This window comes from Lissotriton vulgaris, chromosome 10 (assembly GCF_964263255.1).
Source record: "Lissotriton vulgaris chromosome 10, aLisVul1.2, whole genome shotgun sequence".
In the NCBI taxonomy this organism is placed as follows: Eukaryota; Metazoa; Chordata; class Amphibia; order Caudata; family Salamandridae; genus Lissotriton; species Lissotriton vulgaris.
The window spans coordinates 872,372,998-872,389,850 of record NC_141698.1 but is presented as its reverse complement, the minus strand read 5'-3'; the positions used below and the strand labels follow the sequence as shown (position 1 = coordinate 872,389,850).

Below are 16,853 nucleotides of genomic sequence, written 5' to 3'. Positions count from 1 at the left end.
GAAGAGGGAGGGAGTGACCCTCCCCGGCCGTATTTATTAAAACAAAAAATTAAAACATTAAACAGTTTCATATTAATGTACAATTTCATTACCACATTGCGATGTTTGGCTAACCTTAACAGATTCTCTAATACAGAGGTTCTCCTAGCCGAACTAACAACCTACAAAACATTTTCTTGAAATATTGAAATTGTACATCCTAGCGTTTAAGGGCCAACGGCAAGGTCGTAACCGGTGTCAAGATCCCTAACCAGAAATACCCCCCCCCACTTGGGAGGGGCGACAGCACTGAGGCGTACCTCAAGTGCAACTACCAATTTCCCTTGACTTGACGGGGGCCCCAATAAACTCGACGCCACTTAAAGGTCGTTCGAGGACTCGTGTGAGTATCTAGAAGGTAGCGTAGACCTCCCCCCAAACCCCACACAACTTACCACATCTGCCGTCGCAGACGTCACTGGCCCCGGGAAATTCCCCAGGAGGGGGCTGTAACCCCTCCTACACAGGAAGGGGCCTTGACCGCCTTTCCTTTCCTTCCGGCGGCCCATCCTTAGAAGGGACCGCCTCCCCGTTGAGGGGCCAAAGGCCACCTCTCCCGAGCGCTCCCATCCGTGTTGGGTGACGCCCACTCATAGGGATCTTCCAATTACTGCTCACCGATCATGACCTTACCGCCCGACCAAAATAAATACGACAATGCTAACTAAATAAACAATACATTGGCCACTATGACCAAAAAGCATGCTTATAAATGGACACTAAAAAACCGAATATCTTTAATCACAAAACATACATAAAATCGACCAACTTTATTACACACTCAATATCAACACGATAATACCACAACCTGTAAACGAAATAGAATTATTGACCCATTTTATTTACAAACAACTGGCTGTCTTCAGGGGCTGGTGGGTGGGTCAAAATTGGCTCTTCGTTCCGTCTCGAGCTCACGTGCAGCGAGGGGGTGCAGCTTCAGAGCACAGGAACAAGAGGATGTCTTCTGGTCTTGCGTCCCTTTTTATCCGTCTTCAGGGCGGGCGTAAACCCGCCCCTGCCTGCCCCGAGGGCGTGGCCAGCCGCGTCAGTGTCTAGGCCAGCCCACTCTAGGGCGGGAAAGAGCGCGCCCCGGCTACGCCGCTTCGGGCATACCAGCCGAGACGCGCCTCCCGCCCAAAATGGCTTCCCGGGGGGATCGAGGTACTCTGCCATACGTTCGGGGGGACCGAGTGGTCGCCCCTTTCCATATGGCTGAGATACCCGCCACCCCCTCTCAACACAATCCCCAAAAGAGGGAAACCGGAAACAGTTCTTGAAGTTTTTGGAAGAGGGAGGGAGTGACCCTCCCCGGCCGTATTTATTAAAACAAAAAATTAAAACATTAAACAGTTTCATATTAATGTACAATTTCATTACCACATTGCGATGTTTGGCTAACCTTAACAGATTCTCTAATACAGAGGTTCTCCTAGCCGAACTAACAACCTACAAAACATTTTCTTGAAATATTGAAATTGTACATCCTAGCGTTTAAGGGCCAACGGCAAGGTCGTAACCGGTGTCAAGATCCCTAACCAGAAATACCCCCCCCCACTTGGGAGGGGCGACAGCACTGAGGCGTACCTCAAGTGCAACTACCAATTTCCCTTGACTTGACGGGGGCCCCAATAAACTCGACGCCACTTAAAGGTCGTTCGAGGACTCGTGTGAGTATCTAGAAGGTAGCGTAGACCTCCCCCCAAACCCCACACAACTTACCACATCTGCCGTCGCAGACGTCACTGGCCCCGGGAAATTCCCCAGGAGGGGGCTGTAACCCCTCCTACACAGGAAGGGGCCTTGACCGCCTTTCCTTTCCTTCCGGCGGCCCATCCTTAGAAGGGACCGCCTCCCCGTTGAGGGGCCAAAGGCCACCTCTCCCGAGCGCTCCCATCCGTGTTGGGTGACGCCCACTCATAGGGATCTTCCAATTACTGCTCACCGATCATGACCTTACCGCCACAGGCCGGATAGTTGACCGGCTATCCGGACCCCCCAAAAAACTCCTACCTAAAGGTCATGCTGTAACGTTTTTAACCATGCTAAGAAGTCTCCTATGAGTAACTCATTCCCCACCCGAGACAAATGCACACCATCCCCCGAATACATACTGTCATCATTAATACAGCCATGCGGAATAGAATGCAATGTCCCGGAACGGAACAACCTACTCACTTTGTTATTAAGCTTTCTAACAGACTGATTCAAAGCAGGAAAAGAAATAGCCCCCCGCCACACCTTTCGTGGGATCATATGGGACCACGCAATTGTGCACCCCGGAACTCTCCTCGCCAACCAACTTACAGTGGAAAGCATTGCCTCCAGGAGAAGTCGTCTACCGGTGGTGACCAAATCATTGCCCCCTAAATGTACTATGACTATAGACGGCGGTGACCTCGTCCGCCCTAACAAAGCCTCAAAATATGCTTGAAACTGGTCAATACAGAGACCGCCTCTTCCGTAGAAGGACACCCTGTACCCGTATTCCCCAGCTACGTGAATCATGTCACCTGCTTTGAATACGTCCGCGGCACGCCTCACGTATGAGTGGCCCACGACCCACACCTCCTTTTCCACAGCCGGTGATGTCTGACCGCTGGCCCGGTGTTGGGTCGACTGCATAGTCCGCCCCGCCTCGTAGGCTTGCGCAACTGAAAACCAAACAAAAACAAGAGGCGTGAGTACATCATTACAGCTTTACAACATGTGCAACCGCACATACCTCTTATAACAATTGGAGGACCAACGCCCCACTCGTTTCACTTGTTCAACATTAAGACCCCTGGCTGTAGCTTCCGTAGCAGCCCCTATCCGAAAGGAATGGGTCCCAAACTCGCCCGGGTTCAAGCCCGCAGCGGCAATTGACATCGCAAGCACCCGCTGAAACTGAAATTTCGTCAGTGGGGTGGCGTCCGCGTGTCTCAACAAGGTCCCCCCCCATAGTGCCACCCTTCGTGCTAGGTAATCTTCTAAACACTTTACCGGACACATGGAGGACCCGGGAATCCTGCATATGATTATGCAGTCACCCATCCCGTCTTGATCGGTCTTGGACCTGACAAAGGAGATAGTCATTGCCTCTCCTCTGATCTGAACGTGTTCTCGGCACAAACCCCCTGCCAAATCCTGTTTGTTCCTTGCTACCAGTTCGCTTAACCGCATCGCCCCGTGAAATGCTAGCGTAAAAGCGGCTCGGAACAATACCGCCTCGAACTGAGATGAACATGTCGCAGGGAGTGTAGCCAACAACTGGGCCAACCTATCCAAACCTATCGGGCGCCTCTCATCTACTCTGCGACCCTCAAGGCGTTGCCACCCACGCAGCGCTTTCTGTACAACGAAAGACGCTGTCGGGTCCTGGATACTATGGGCCCTGGCAACAAAGGAAATAGCAGCACGATGCCTCTGGGCCGTAGCCACTGATTTCCCAGCCCTACGTAAGGACATCAGAAAATTCACTACCCATTCCTCATGGCCCCAAAGCCTCTCTCTATCAGTCCCTAAAAAGGCTAAATAGGACCGAAACGCCCCTTCATATGCCTTCCTCGTCCTTGGTGCTAGACTCTCTCCCACGAGGTGACGAAGTTCGGGGCACCGAGAGACCAGAGAGCTTCGGGAAAGGGTGCCGGCTCTGGGTCCGCTGAGGGAAGGAAACCCGAAAAAGCCTGCATATGAAAACGAGACAGTGCATCAGCCGCCTGATTCATTACCCCTGGGACATGTTTTGCTCTGAATAGCACATTCAGTTGCATACACAGTAAAACAATTTCTTTGAGCAGTCTTAAAATCAGTTTACATCGTGCTGCCTGACTATTGATGCACTCGACCACGGTCATATTGTCAGACCAAAATACCACAGAGTGATCTTTGAACCCTTCTGGCCAGGTTCTCAGGGCCACCAAAATGGGGAAAAGTTCCAGGAAAGCAATATTACTTGTCAGACCATTGTCATGCCACCATGTCGGCCACCTTTGTGCCGACCATTTTGTGCCGAAGATGGCACCAAAACCTATGCTACCTGCTGAATCTGTCCATAGCCCCAGCTCCTCAGAGGACACGGCTGGTTTGTTCCAGATGACTCGACCATTAAAGTCCGCCAGAAATGCTAACCAAATACGCACGTCCTGGCGGACCTCAGCCGATAATCTTGTGCGATGATGGCCCTCCTTTAGGCCGACCATAGCTTGGGCAATTGAACGAGAAAAGGGGCGGGCCATCGGTATAACTTTCAGGGCAAAATTCAACTGTCCCACCAACTGCTGTAATTGATGCAGCGTAACTTTAGATCCATTTAGACACACTTGCAGGGCTGCCCTGAACTTCCACACTTTGTCAGTTGGCAAACGAAAACAACCCTCTCTGGAGTCTAACTCGATCCCCAGAAACTCGAGGCAAGTCGCAGGACCCACCGTCTTACCTGGTGCCAATGGCACACCAAACTGCTTCATCAATACACAAAATTCGGCCAAGGCCCGGCCACATTCGAGATCCCCGGCTGCCCCAAGGAACAGAAAATCATCAAGGTAATGCATTACATTTTGGAAACCCGTCTTCTTTGTGAAGACCCATTGTAGAAAACTACTGAATTTCTCGAAATAGGCACAAGATATAGAGCACCCCATCGGCATACACCTATCCATGTAATAATAACCCTGAAACATGAAACCTAGGAGACGCTGGTCGTCTGGGTGTACCGGGAGCAACCGGAACGCTGACTCGATATCTGACTTCGCCATCAGCGCCCCGGGCCCCAGGCGATTCAAAATGGCTACGGCCTCATCGAAGGATGCGTACCGCACCGAACACACTTCCGGATCTATTGCATCGTTTACAGAAAGACCACGTGGAGCTGACAAATTATGAATCAGTCGGAACTCACCTGGGTCCTTCTTGGGGACCACCCCTAAAGGAGAACAAACAAAATCCTGTACCGGGGGTATACTAAACGGGCCGGCGACCCGACCTCGAGTAACCTCTTTCCGGATCTTATCCTGAACCACGGTCGTATGCTGCAGGACGGAAAGTTGATTTTTACACTTCTCCACACCCTGAAAGTCCCCTACCGGGATGCGGAAACCATACGAAAATCCGTTCCGCAGCACCCCAGCAGAAGTACGATCCGGGTATTCACTGAGCCAGGGAATCATCGCCAAGGTATCAATCGGGGTAGGTAAAGGCGCCCCTCGGACTACGTTAGACCTGTTTGGCGCCTCCTCTCCCCCCGTTATCACCCGTTTTGGCTCTGCACGTGGACTCAGGATGGGACGACCCGCACCTACTACATTCATGTTTAAATTTACACGACCCCTGGGGCCTGGTACATTTACCTCTGTTGAAATTGAAGCAGAACCCCCTTTTTCCTGTATTGCCGGCAGGTCTCGAGTAATCGTCGGTACTCGTACCTGACCGAAAGGGCGTCCCCCCATATTGGCGGGAGGATTCGCCAACATTACTTCCTACCAATGGCATTTTCAACATACCTGTCTCCTTCATTTTATCCCATGTCAAAGAATCATAACAATCCCAGGTTAAGCTTTTATTATGCTCTTTTGCCTTTCTAAAAAGATTATCATAGCAGAACCAATGATTACCCTGGTGTGATGTCGAGTACCCCATGATTCGTGACTGATAGGTCGGCAACTCGGAAAGCAACTCGGGCCTACGTTCCCCCAAGATCGACGTAAAAATTCCCCATGCATTGCCCCAATTGCCGATAGTCTCATTTACCTTAAAGGCGGCCATTTTTGCCCGCCAAACACTCGGATGCATAAGATCTTTCTGACCCTTAACATGCTCCACCTCATAATGATCAACAAGCAACGAGAAGATGTTCACATATTCCCCCGCCCAAATCTTCTCCTTAATTGCCAAAGGCACATGTTGACCCAACCTTTCTCTACGAGAGGGTGCTGACTCATCCCTCGCAATCGGCAATGGCCGCTTACCTGCACCGGACGCTGCATCTGCGGTCGCAATCGTCCCTTGTGGCTTGTCGACTACTGCAGCCGGCGCGGACACCTTGGCTGCATCCCGTTTCTCGCGTAATTGCTTCATTAGCGCCTGGGCCTCGGCAGCCGTGGCGCCCTCACTACTGTCGCCCAACCACGCTGCAAGTTGTGCTGCCAGCTCGGGCGGCATATCCTCCTTGGACACCGGGGTGACCACCACAGGAATCGGATTCCCCTCGGCCGGTACTGGGGTTGGCGCTTCGAGCGGGGTACAGGGAACCGGGGCGTCTCCCCCAGCTGGTCCCCTCCTTGGCCTCTTGGCTCTTCCTCCTGGAGCTGCTCCAGCCGACGGACGCTCCGGCCCCCCTTCCCCGTCTCTCTCCGCCACCCGCTTCTTCAGCTCAGTCATCTCCTTCATGAGAACCCGAACCATCTGTTCGGTCGTCATTCTCTTCCCGCCTTTCTTGGGCATTTCTCCGACAAAGTATCTGTAAGACAAAAGAAAGATTACAACGCTCAAAATTGGCTCTTCGTTCCGTCTCGAGCTCACGTGCAGCGAGGGGGTGCAGCTTCAGAGCACAGGAACAAGAGGATGTCTTCTGGTCTTGCGTCCCTTTTTATCCGTCTTCAGGGCGGGCGTAAACCCGCCCCTGCCTGCCCCGAGGGCGTGGCCAGCCGCGTCAGTGTCTAGGCCAGCCCACTCTAGGGCGGGAAAGAGCGCGCCCCGGCTACGCCGCTTCGGGCATACCAGCCGAGACGCGCCTCCCGCCCAAAATGGCTTCCCGGGGGGATCGAGGTACTCTGCCATACGTTCGGGGGGACCGAGTGGTCGCCCCTTTCCATTTTGTTCCACCAATGAGTTCCCTTCTTGTAGCATGGCTGCATGTCTGAATATCATGTATAGAAATACAGTCTGGCATAAATACCAGGTTCGAATTATAACTTCCAAGAATAGTGTACCATGTAATGTATTCTGTTAGAAATTCCAATCGGGCGATATTTTTGTAGAAATTACTTAGGACACAATATTTATGTTAGACACTGTTCTGACAAAGAAATTCGGGTACAAAAAAGTATTACTGTGATTATTTTTTGGTGCCTTTTAGCAAGCTGTTCCATCACTAGTTTTTTCCACTTTGACAGTTAGTGCCTCAACCAACCAAAAGTGCTTGTACTGTTCCACAGTCCATGTGTTTATAATGGTAAACTGTTTAGCACACTATTCATCCTATATGTGGGTTCAAGTTGACCTAGGGTCATGATATTAGATAATATTTCAAACACCCTCTCATCATTAATCGGCCAATAATCCAGCATTCTATCCACCGCCTCCTCTTTTTGAATGACATGTTCTATCAAAATTAGCAAATACGGCTGATGTTGAATAGATTCTCTTTGCAAGAGGTTCGGTCTCAATCAATGTGTCCCTTTTTGAAGTTTCCACCAAGTCTATTATACCTGCAGGGTCCTAAATTCTAAAGAAGACACAATTATTAATAGAAAGTCGTTGTGTTGCTCTTTATTGCAAGCAGTGCATCATTGTGGACTAAAATTGTCTATAAAAAATCGATGTAGTAACAGTTGCCAGTAAAAAGCAAAACAAACTTCAGAATGTTACCATCTAGCACAAATATTATGGCTGAGATACCCGCCACCCCCTCTCAACACAATCCCCAAGAATTGGGAAACCGGAAACAGTTCTGAACTTTTGGAAGGCGGGAGGGAGTTACCCTTCCCGGCCGTATTTATTAAAATATGAAACAAAATCAAAACATTAAAATAACAGTTTCATATCATGTACAATTTCATATCCACATTACGATGTTTGGCTAACCTTAACACATATCTAATACAAAGGTTCTCCTAGCCGATACTAACATCCTTACAAAATGCATTTCAAATTGAAATTGTACATCCTAACGTTAAGGGCCAACGGCAAGGTCGTAACCGGTGTCAAATCCCTAAACCAGAACTCCCCCCTCACTTGTGAGGGGCGGCCGCACAGAGGACTGCACCTCATGTGCCATACCAATTTCCCTTGTCTTGACGGGGGCCCCTGTTAACTCGACGCTATGTACGTGGTCGTCCGAGGACTCGTGTGAGGTGTCTAGAAGGTAGCGTAGACCCCCCTCCCCACCCTACACAACTTACCACATCTGCCGTCGCAGATGTCCTGGCCCCGGGAAATCCCCAGGAGGGGCCCGTAGCCCCTCCTATCCAGGGAGGGGCCTTGACCGCCTTCCCTTTCCTTTATGCGTCCCGTCCTTTAGAAGGGACCGCCTCCCCGTTGAGGGGCCAATGGCCACCTCCCCCCGGGCGCTCCCATCCGTAATAAGTGACGCCCCCCCCTAGGGATCTTCCAATGACTGCTCACCGATCATGACCTTACCGCCACAGGCCGGATAGTTGACCGGCTATCCGGACCCCCACAAAAACTCCTACCTAAAGGTCATGTTGCAAACTCATTAACCAGGCTACGAGGTCTCCTATGAATAAAGCATTCCCCACCCGGGACAAATGGACCCCATCCTCTAGATACATATTGTCCCCCCTGATACAACCATGAGGAATCGAATGCAAAGTACTGGTACGGAACAGTCTACCAAGCTTGTTATTAATCTTTTTCACAGAATGATTTATAGCGGACACTGAATTAGCCCCCCACCACACCTTTTGTGGAATCATATGGGACCATGCAATCGTGCACCCTGGGACCCTTCTCGCCAACCAACTTACTGTGGATGGTATCGCCTCGAGAAGTAGTCGTCTACCAGTGGTCACCAAATCATTGCCCCCAAGATGTACTATGATTATAGCTGGCGGTGACCTTGTCCGCCCTAACAAACCCTCAAGAAAATGTTGAAACTGGTCAATACAGAGCCCGCCCCTTCCGTAGAAGGTCACCCTGTACCCGTATTCCCCAGCTGTGTGAATCATGTCACCTGCTTTGAATACGTCCCCGGCACGCCTCACGTATGAGTGGCCCACGACCCACACCACTCTTTCCTCAGCCGGTGATCTCTGACCGCTGGTTCCCAGGTGTCGGGCCGACTGCACAGTCCGCCCCGCCTCGTAGGTTTGCGAAACTGTAACCAAACAAAAACAAGAAGCGTGAGTACATGATATCAGCTTCACAACATGTGCAACCGCACATACCTTTTGTAACAATTCGAGGACCAATGCCCCAACTGTTTCACTTTTACCACACTCAGATCCCTGGCTGTAGCCTCTGTAGCAGCCCCTATCCGGAAGGAATGAGTCCCAAACTCACCCGGGTTCAGGCCCGGGGCCGAAATTGCCATTGCAAGCACCCGCTGGAACTGAAACCTCGTCAGTGGGGTGGCATCTGCATGCCTCAGCAAGGTCCCTCCCCATGATGCCACCCTCTGCGCCAAATACTCCTCAACGCATGCAACCGGGCACATGGGAGATCCGGGAATCCGCTGGACTACTACACTATCCCCGATCGCGCCTTGATCGGTCTTGGACCTGACAAACGAGACAATCATCGTCTCCCCCTTTACTTGAATGTGCTCTCGGCACAGTCCACCCCCGTATCCTGCTTATTTTTTGCCACCAGTTCGCTTACCCGCATAGCCCCATGAAATGCTAATGCAAAAGCGGCCCGGAATAACACTGTTTCCGACTGGGATGAACATGTAGCAGGGAGTACGGACAGTAACAGGGCCAACCTATCCAGACCTATCGGGTGCCTTTCATCTACTCTGCGACCCTCAAGGCGTTGCCACCCACGCAGCGCTTTCTGTACCACGAAAGACGCTGTAGGGTCCTGGATACCATGAGCCCGCGCCATGAAGGAAATGGCGGCCCGATGCCTCTGGGCCGTGGCCACCGATTTGCCTGCCCTGCGTAAAGACAGTAAAAACTTTATGACAAATTCTTCCTGGCCCCAACGCTCTCCCCTAGCAGAACCCAAAAAGGAACAATAGGAACGGAACGCCCCTTCATATGCCTTCCTTGTCCTGGGTGCTAAACTCTCTCCCACGAGGTTTTGTAGTTCGGGGCACCGAGAGACCAGAGAGCTTCGGGAAATGGTGCCGCCACCGGGTCCGCTGTGGGCAGAAAACCCCAGAAGGCCTGCATACGGAAACGAGAAAGCGCATCAGCAGCCTGATTCAGCACCCCTGGCACATGCCTCGCTCTAAAGAGCACGTTCAATTGCATACATAATAAAACAATTTCTTTGAGCAACCTCAGAATCCATTTGCATCGTGCTGCCTGACTATTGATACACTCAACCACAGTCATGTTATCAGACCAGAACACCACAGAGTGATCCCTAAACCCCTCAGGCCATATTTTCAAAGCCACCAGAATAGGGAACAGTTCGAGAAAGGCAATGTTACTTGTTAGCCCACCCTCGTGCCACCATGACGGCCACGTTTGAGCCGACCAGTGATTGCCAAAGATGGCGCCAAAGCCTATACTCCCCGCCGAATCTGTCCACAGCCCCAACTCTTCGGAGGACACCGCCGGCTTCGTCCAGACAACCCGACCATTGAAGTCCGCCAGGAATGCCAACCAAATGCGCATGTCCTGGCGAATCTCGGCCGAGAGCCTCGTGCGGTAATGCCCCTCTTTAAGACCGACCATGGCTTGTGCAATCGAGCGGGAAAAGGGGCGGGCCATTGGCATTATCCTAAGGGCAAAATTCAACTGCCCCACAGTCTGCTGCAATTGATGCAAGTTCACCTTAGTTTCTCTAATGCATGCTTCAAGCGAAGCCCTGAATTTCCGTACTTTTTCTTCTGCCAACCGGAAGCAACCTTCTTCGGAATCGAGCTCTATTCCAAGAAACTCGAGTGAAGTTGAGGGCCCCACAGTCTTACCTGGCGCCAATGGCACACCAAACTGTCTCATCAAATCACAAAATTCTTTTAAAGCCTGTGCACATTCTGTGTCCCCGGCTGCCCCCAGAAACAGAAAATCGTCTAGATAATGCATGACATGCTGAAAACCCGTAATCCTTGTGAATGCCTATTGCAGAAAACAACTGAATTTTTCAAAATAAGCACACAATATGGAACAGCCCATTGGCATACATGATTCCATGTAATAGCGCCCCTGAAACATGAAGCCCAGGAGACGCTGATCGTCCGGGTGTACCGGGAGCAACCGGAAAGCGGACTCAATGTCAGATTTGGCCATCAGCACTCCGGGCCCCAGGCAATTCAACATGGCGACTGCATTATCGAAGGATGCGTACCGCACCGAACAAAGCCCTGGGTCTATTGCATCATTAACTGATAAATCCCTCGGGGCTGACAAATTATGTATCAGTCTAAACTCACCCGGGTCCTTCTTAGGGACCACTCCCAATGGCGACCAAACAAAATTTGGAACTGGTGGCGTGTTGAATGGTCCTGCCACCCGACCCCGGGCTACTTCTTTCCCAATCTTTGCTTGCACCACTGCCGTATTATGCAGGACCGAAAGTTGGTTCCTACACTGTGCTTTACCCTGAAAATTCCCCACCGGGATGCGGAAACCGTAAGAAAAACCGTCTCGCAGCACCCCAGCGGAGACATGATCAGGGTATTCGCTGAGCCAAGGAATCATTGCCATGGTATCAACCGGTGTAGGTAAAGCCGCCCCTCGGACTATGTCAGACCTGTTTGGCGCTTGCCCTACTACCGTTATCACCCGTTTTGGCTCTGCACATGGTCTCGGGATGCGAAGACTGTCCACACCCCCCACATTCATGTCTAAACTTGCATGACCCCTGGGGCCTTGTACACTTTCCCCTGTTAAAGTTCCAGCATACCCCTTTTTTACCTGTATTGCCGTTCGGACTTGGGTGATGCTCATTACTTGCCCCTGTCCGAAAGGGCGCCCCGGATGGTTGGCGGGAAGGTTCACCCCCACCCCCCCAACAATGGCGCCTTTAACATGCCTGATTTTTCCATTTTTTGCCAAGAAATGGAGTCGTAACAATCCCACGTCAGGCACGTATCAAACTCTTTAGCCTTACGAAAAATATTATCATAACAAAACCACTCATTGCCAACATATGTCTGAGAATATTCCATAATACGTGACTGGTACACAGGTAACTCGGTCAACAAATCAGGTCTCCGTTCCCCCATTATTGAAGTGAATATGCCAAATGCTCTACCCCAGTTACCTATCGTCTCATCGACTCTAAAGGCGGCCATTTTTGCGCGCCAAACGCTCGGATGCATGAGTTCCTTCTGAACTTTCACATGCTCAATCTCATAATGGTCAGTTAGTAAGGAGAACATGTTTACGTATTTCTCAGCCCATATCCGTTCTTTGACCTCCATCGGGATATGCTGAGCCAATTTCTCCCTTCTCGAGGGTACAGACCCCTTCCCCGCAATCGGCATTAGCTGCTTACCTGAGCTAGAAGCTGTAACCGCCGTTGCTGCCGAACTCGTGCCAGCTGCGGGTTGCTCTACTGGAGCCTGCGGGGAAACAAGCGGACAAGGAGGTTTCGCGGCCTCTCTAGACTGCCGCAACTGCCTCATTAATTGCTTGGCCTCCTCAGCAGTGTCCCCCGGAGCCACGGAACGCCCGCTGCTATTACCCAGCCATGCCGCCAACTGGGCGGCCAACTCCGGGGGCATGTCCCCTTCGTCCACTGGGGTAACCACAATGGGGATCCGCTGGCCCTCGGCAGGAGCCGGCGCGGGAATCTCCGCTGGTCTAGGAGGGCTCACCGGGGGAGCCCCCGGAACTGGGACCTCGTCCTCGTTTGACCCATTCCTGGCCCTCTTCCTTCTTCCGGCCGGGGCCTCCGTCGGGTTGGGTCTTTTTGGCCTTCCCGCACCGTCCCTGGCCGCCATTTTTCTCTTCATCTCTGCCATGTCTTTCACCAACATCCGGAGCATCTGGTCGGTGCTGACCTTCTTTGCGACTCTCTTGCCCGGCATTTTTCCCCGTAGGTGAAAGATCCTGAACGCGATTTGCAGTGCTAGAAGAGAAAAGAGAGACATTACAAATTTCAAAATTGGCTCTTCGTTCCGTCTCGAGCTCACGTGCAGCGGGGAGGTGCAGCTTCAGAGCACAGGAACAAGAGGATGCTTCCTTGACTTGTGGCTCCTTTTATTCTTCTCTGGGCGGGCGTAAACCCGCCCCTTCCCGCCTCCAGGGGCGTGGTGGACAGCTTCGGTGTCTAGGACAACCCACTCTTGGGCGGGAAAAAAGCGCGCCCCGGCTACGCCGCTTCGGGCATACCAGCGGAGACGCGCTTCCCGCCCAAAATGGCTTCCCGGGGGGATCGGGGTACTCCACCATACGTTCGGGGGGACCGATAGGTCGCCCCTTTCCAATATAGCTGTTGCCAGTAGACCTGCATTGAATGTTTCCTTCTCCAGGAAAATATTACAATGTTTAAAGATCTTTAATGCAAAAATGATTAATCATTGAGAACACAAGTGTTTCAGTCTGTATTCACAGATCACAATACATTTAACCATTCATTGCGTTCAAGTTCTAAAAATAAAGAAATATTGATAGCACTGTGACTCAAAGTTGTCACTTCCGAAAAACAAGAGAAAACTGCCTCTTGAGCCACAGGCTACTTTACTGTCATCAGCCAATATCTCTTATTAAGCATTAGCATGTAGGCTAAAGATGTGTTGGATTGTTCCCTTACTTATGTATCTTTTTTGGCCCACACAATGGACCTACTTCCAAATTGCTATTTAATTTGACTCCAGACAAGCAAATGATTGAGCGATACAACTCGCAGCATAAATGTTGAAAAATGTCCCTCTGCAGGGCCACCCGAAAATGTTATGCCTTCGTCCTCCACTTTATCTAGCCTCGTTTTTGTTGACTTTAGGACTCTGAGCACTTTACCACTGATAACCAGTGCTAGAGTACATGTGTTTTCTCCTCTCAACATAGTACTATTGACTCATACTCAATAAGCACATTTAATTTACTTGTATGTCCCTAATAAAGTGCACTACCTGAGCCAGGGCCTGTAAGTTAAATGGTACTTGTGGGCCCTGATTATGCCACCCACTTAAGCAACGCTCTTACCATGTCTCAAGCCTGCCATTGCAGCGTCTGTATGTGCAATTTACACTGCAATTTCGACCTGGTAAGTTCAATCTCTTGCCAGGGTTAAACCTTCCTTTTGAAAACATACAAAACTGGGCAGTACAATGGCAGTGAGCTGTGTATGTAAAAAATAAGACATATACTTTTAAGTTTGACTTAACCTGGTAGTGAAAATTTTACATTCGTTTTTCACTACTGCAAAGCCAATCATTCCCATAGGATAACATGGGCATTTACCTTATTAAATTTTATAGGCGTAATTTCCAATTAGGTAGATATAATACATTTAAGTCCAGTGTCTCTGGAATCCCGATTTAAAACCACAACTTATGTTGAAGTTGGATTTTAAATTGCAATTCTGAAAATGCCACTTTTAGAAAGCTGGAATTTTCTTACTTTAGCCATTTGGTGCCTGATGCTTTTCTCTCTTCAGTCTGTGTACGATGACAGCTGGGCTTTTTGTATTCCCTCAAGACAGCCACACACAAAGGGAGCTTAGGTATGACTTGGTGGGCCATTCTTGGCAGGTTGGGAGGGTAGAGCTTGGCACAGACCCACACTACAACTGAATAGGATGTGTCCTGTCCACACATAAAGGGCTGCATACCCCCCCTATAGGGAGCCTGGAGCCAGGGCAGGCAGGGAGGACCTCTCTGCACTTCAAAGACCCTTCTTTGAAGTCTCCCCCACTTCAAAGGCACAATTTGGCATACGTACTGGACCTCTGACACCAAGACTTCAGTGCACTCTGGACCTGTGACCAGTCTGCCAAGAAGAACTGCTGTGCTGCTAAACAACTGCCACTCTGTTGGACTGCTGTTTGCTGGACTCCTTCCTTAATGTGATTCCCTGCTGCCTAGTGTTCTCTCTTACCTGAGTGAGAAGGAGTGGGCCTGTATCCCTTGATCTGAGAGTGACTCCAAGAGCCAGATCTGAAATCTCAGGGACATAAAAGACATTCGGCCAGCCTGCTCCTACAATTGGGCTTTACGGTCTGCGAGTCTGCCCTGCAAGTGGTGCCACCCTAGTACTGGGTCCTTGAAATTGGACCTAAGAGTTTGATCCAGCAGAACCAACAGATCCTCTGCTATGAGACGAGAATCAATGCAACAATGCCACTGTGGGAACAGGATTGGCCCACCACACTCCGGACCAGTGCATCGCATTCCGAACCACTACTTATGAACCACTGCATCACCGCAACTGCATGGAGAAGATTGAGGCATTACCTTTACTGTGTGGAGAAACCTTGTGTATCACCTTCGAAACTGCAGTTTCTCAGAACTGCTGCATTGCATTCTGAACCAACGCATCACCGCTGTTGCGTGGAGTAAATTGACGTATCACCCCAACTGCTTTGGGAATACCTATGCCTTGCTTTGCTACACCATGCATCTTCCTCAACACAATCCGGATTAAGGTACTTTTGTTCAGTAGGCCTCACTGGGTCTATGTATCCGGCCCATGCTCCAAACTCTTGAATTTGTCTTAGTTCAGCGCAACCAGATATCCCATTTAAGCAATTAATGCTTCTAAGCACAATTTTATATTTTATCCTTTGAAAATGTATATCTCAAATTCTACTTATTGAATATTTGTCATTTTTGGTCCTGTTATATTTGTAAAATTAAGCTCTATTGTCTAACCCGGTGTGGAGTCTTTTGTGGAATTTCTAACACTAAAAAAACACATGAAGAATATTTATTTTAAGAGTCCAATCTATTATCACATTTTTGTCGGTATGCTACAGCCTCATAGCTTAGAGTAGTCACTTAAATCTGTAAAATAATGCTGGTCTGGGGAGCACAAAACTGCATTTATATAGTGCAGATCCTCTGGAAAATACATCAACCCTGATATCCCTGAATTTCACTTAAGTTAGGAAGGCGCTGATATACTCGCAGCTCTTACCGAATGAACATGTTTTATTTGCTGTCTCATGCTCTCTATGTGCAGTTTTGAGATCTAAGAACTATGGGCCCAACTAATCTTATTGTTGCTCTTGGGGAATTTGAGGAGTAAGGCATTATCAATAATGTTTTTCCTTCTTTTACCACTCTTATGGTTTTATAACAATGTGTTTATTTTTATAGTTTTATGAAATGCATGCATTGTGATTTTGTGCTCTTTTTATGGTTATATTTATATCCAAATAACATTTATATGATGATATCAACCCCAACTGTACCACATTGCAGCACTGGAACAACCTTGATTTTAGCCGTCAGTTAAGATCATTATATTTAGAAAGTTCTGTCTGAAGATAAGTAGGGGTTTTACAATCAATACCAAATCCTAATGCACGAAATACCAAAATGATGGAAGGTATGTTTGAATTATTCTCAGCCACTTATGATCGCTTGGGCCATTTCAAACCATGTTTTCTACCAATGCACTGCTCTAGGCAGAGATCTACCTTATGCAGAGCAGTCTTGTTCCTGCTCTGATAGGGACAGTCCACTCTGAACTGCCAGTTCTCCTCGAGGTGAAAACACAGACAACCCCAAGATCAAATAATTGCAATAAGCAAGCACTGACAAATTGATGCAACTTAATTTCGGAGTGAAATGGTTGACATCTTTTGCATAGTTAGCAGGGCTGACCAGTAATTTTAGCAGGCAAGGAGATGGGTAGGCGACACACGGACACATACATACTCACTCACACCCATGCATTGGCACACACACGCCTGCACACGCACTCACACATATTCAGTCACAACTCACTACCAAATTTTCATACATACACGCATGCGTACATCAAACATTAAACAAAACTTACACTTACCTTCACAGCTCTGTCTCAAGGGTCCCA

The 16,853-nt window shown here is 49.5% G+C and overlaps 1 protein-coding gene across 1 annotated transcript in view; it reads left to right on the top strand.

The window, feature by feature from the left end:
* Nucleotides 1–16,853, top strand: part of ZNF804B (zinc finger protein 804B) — a 938,225-nt gene that overhangs the window by 464,386 nt on the left and 456,986 nt on the right. The gene's annotated exons all lie outside the window — the stretch shown is intronic.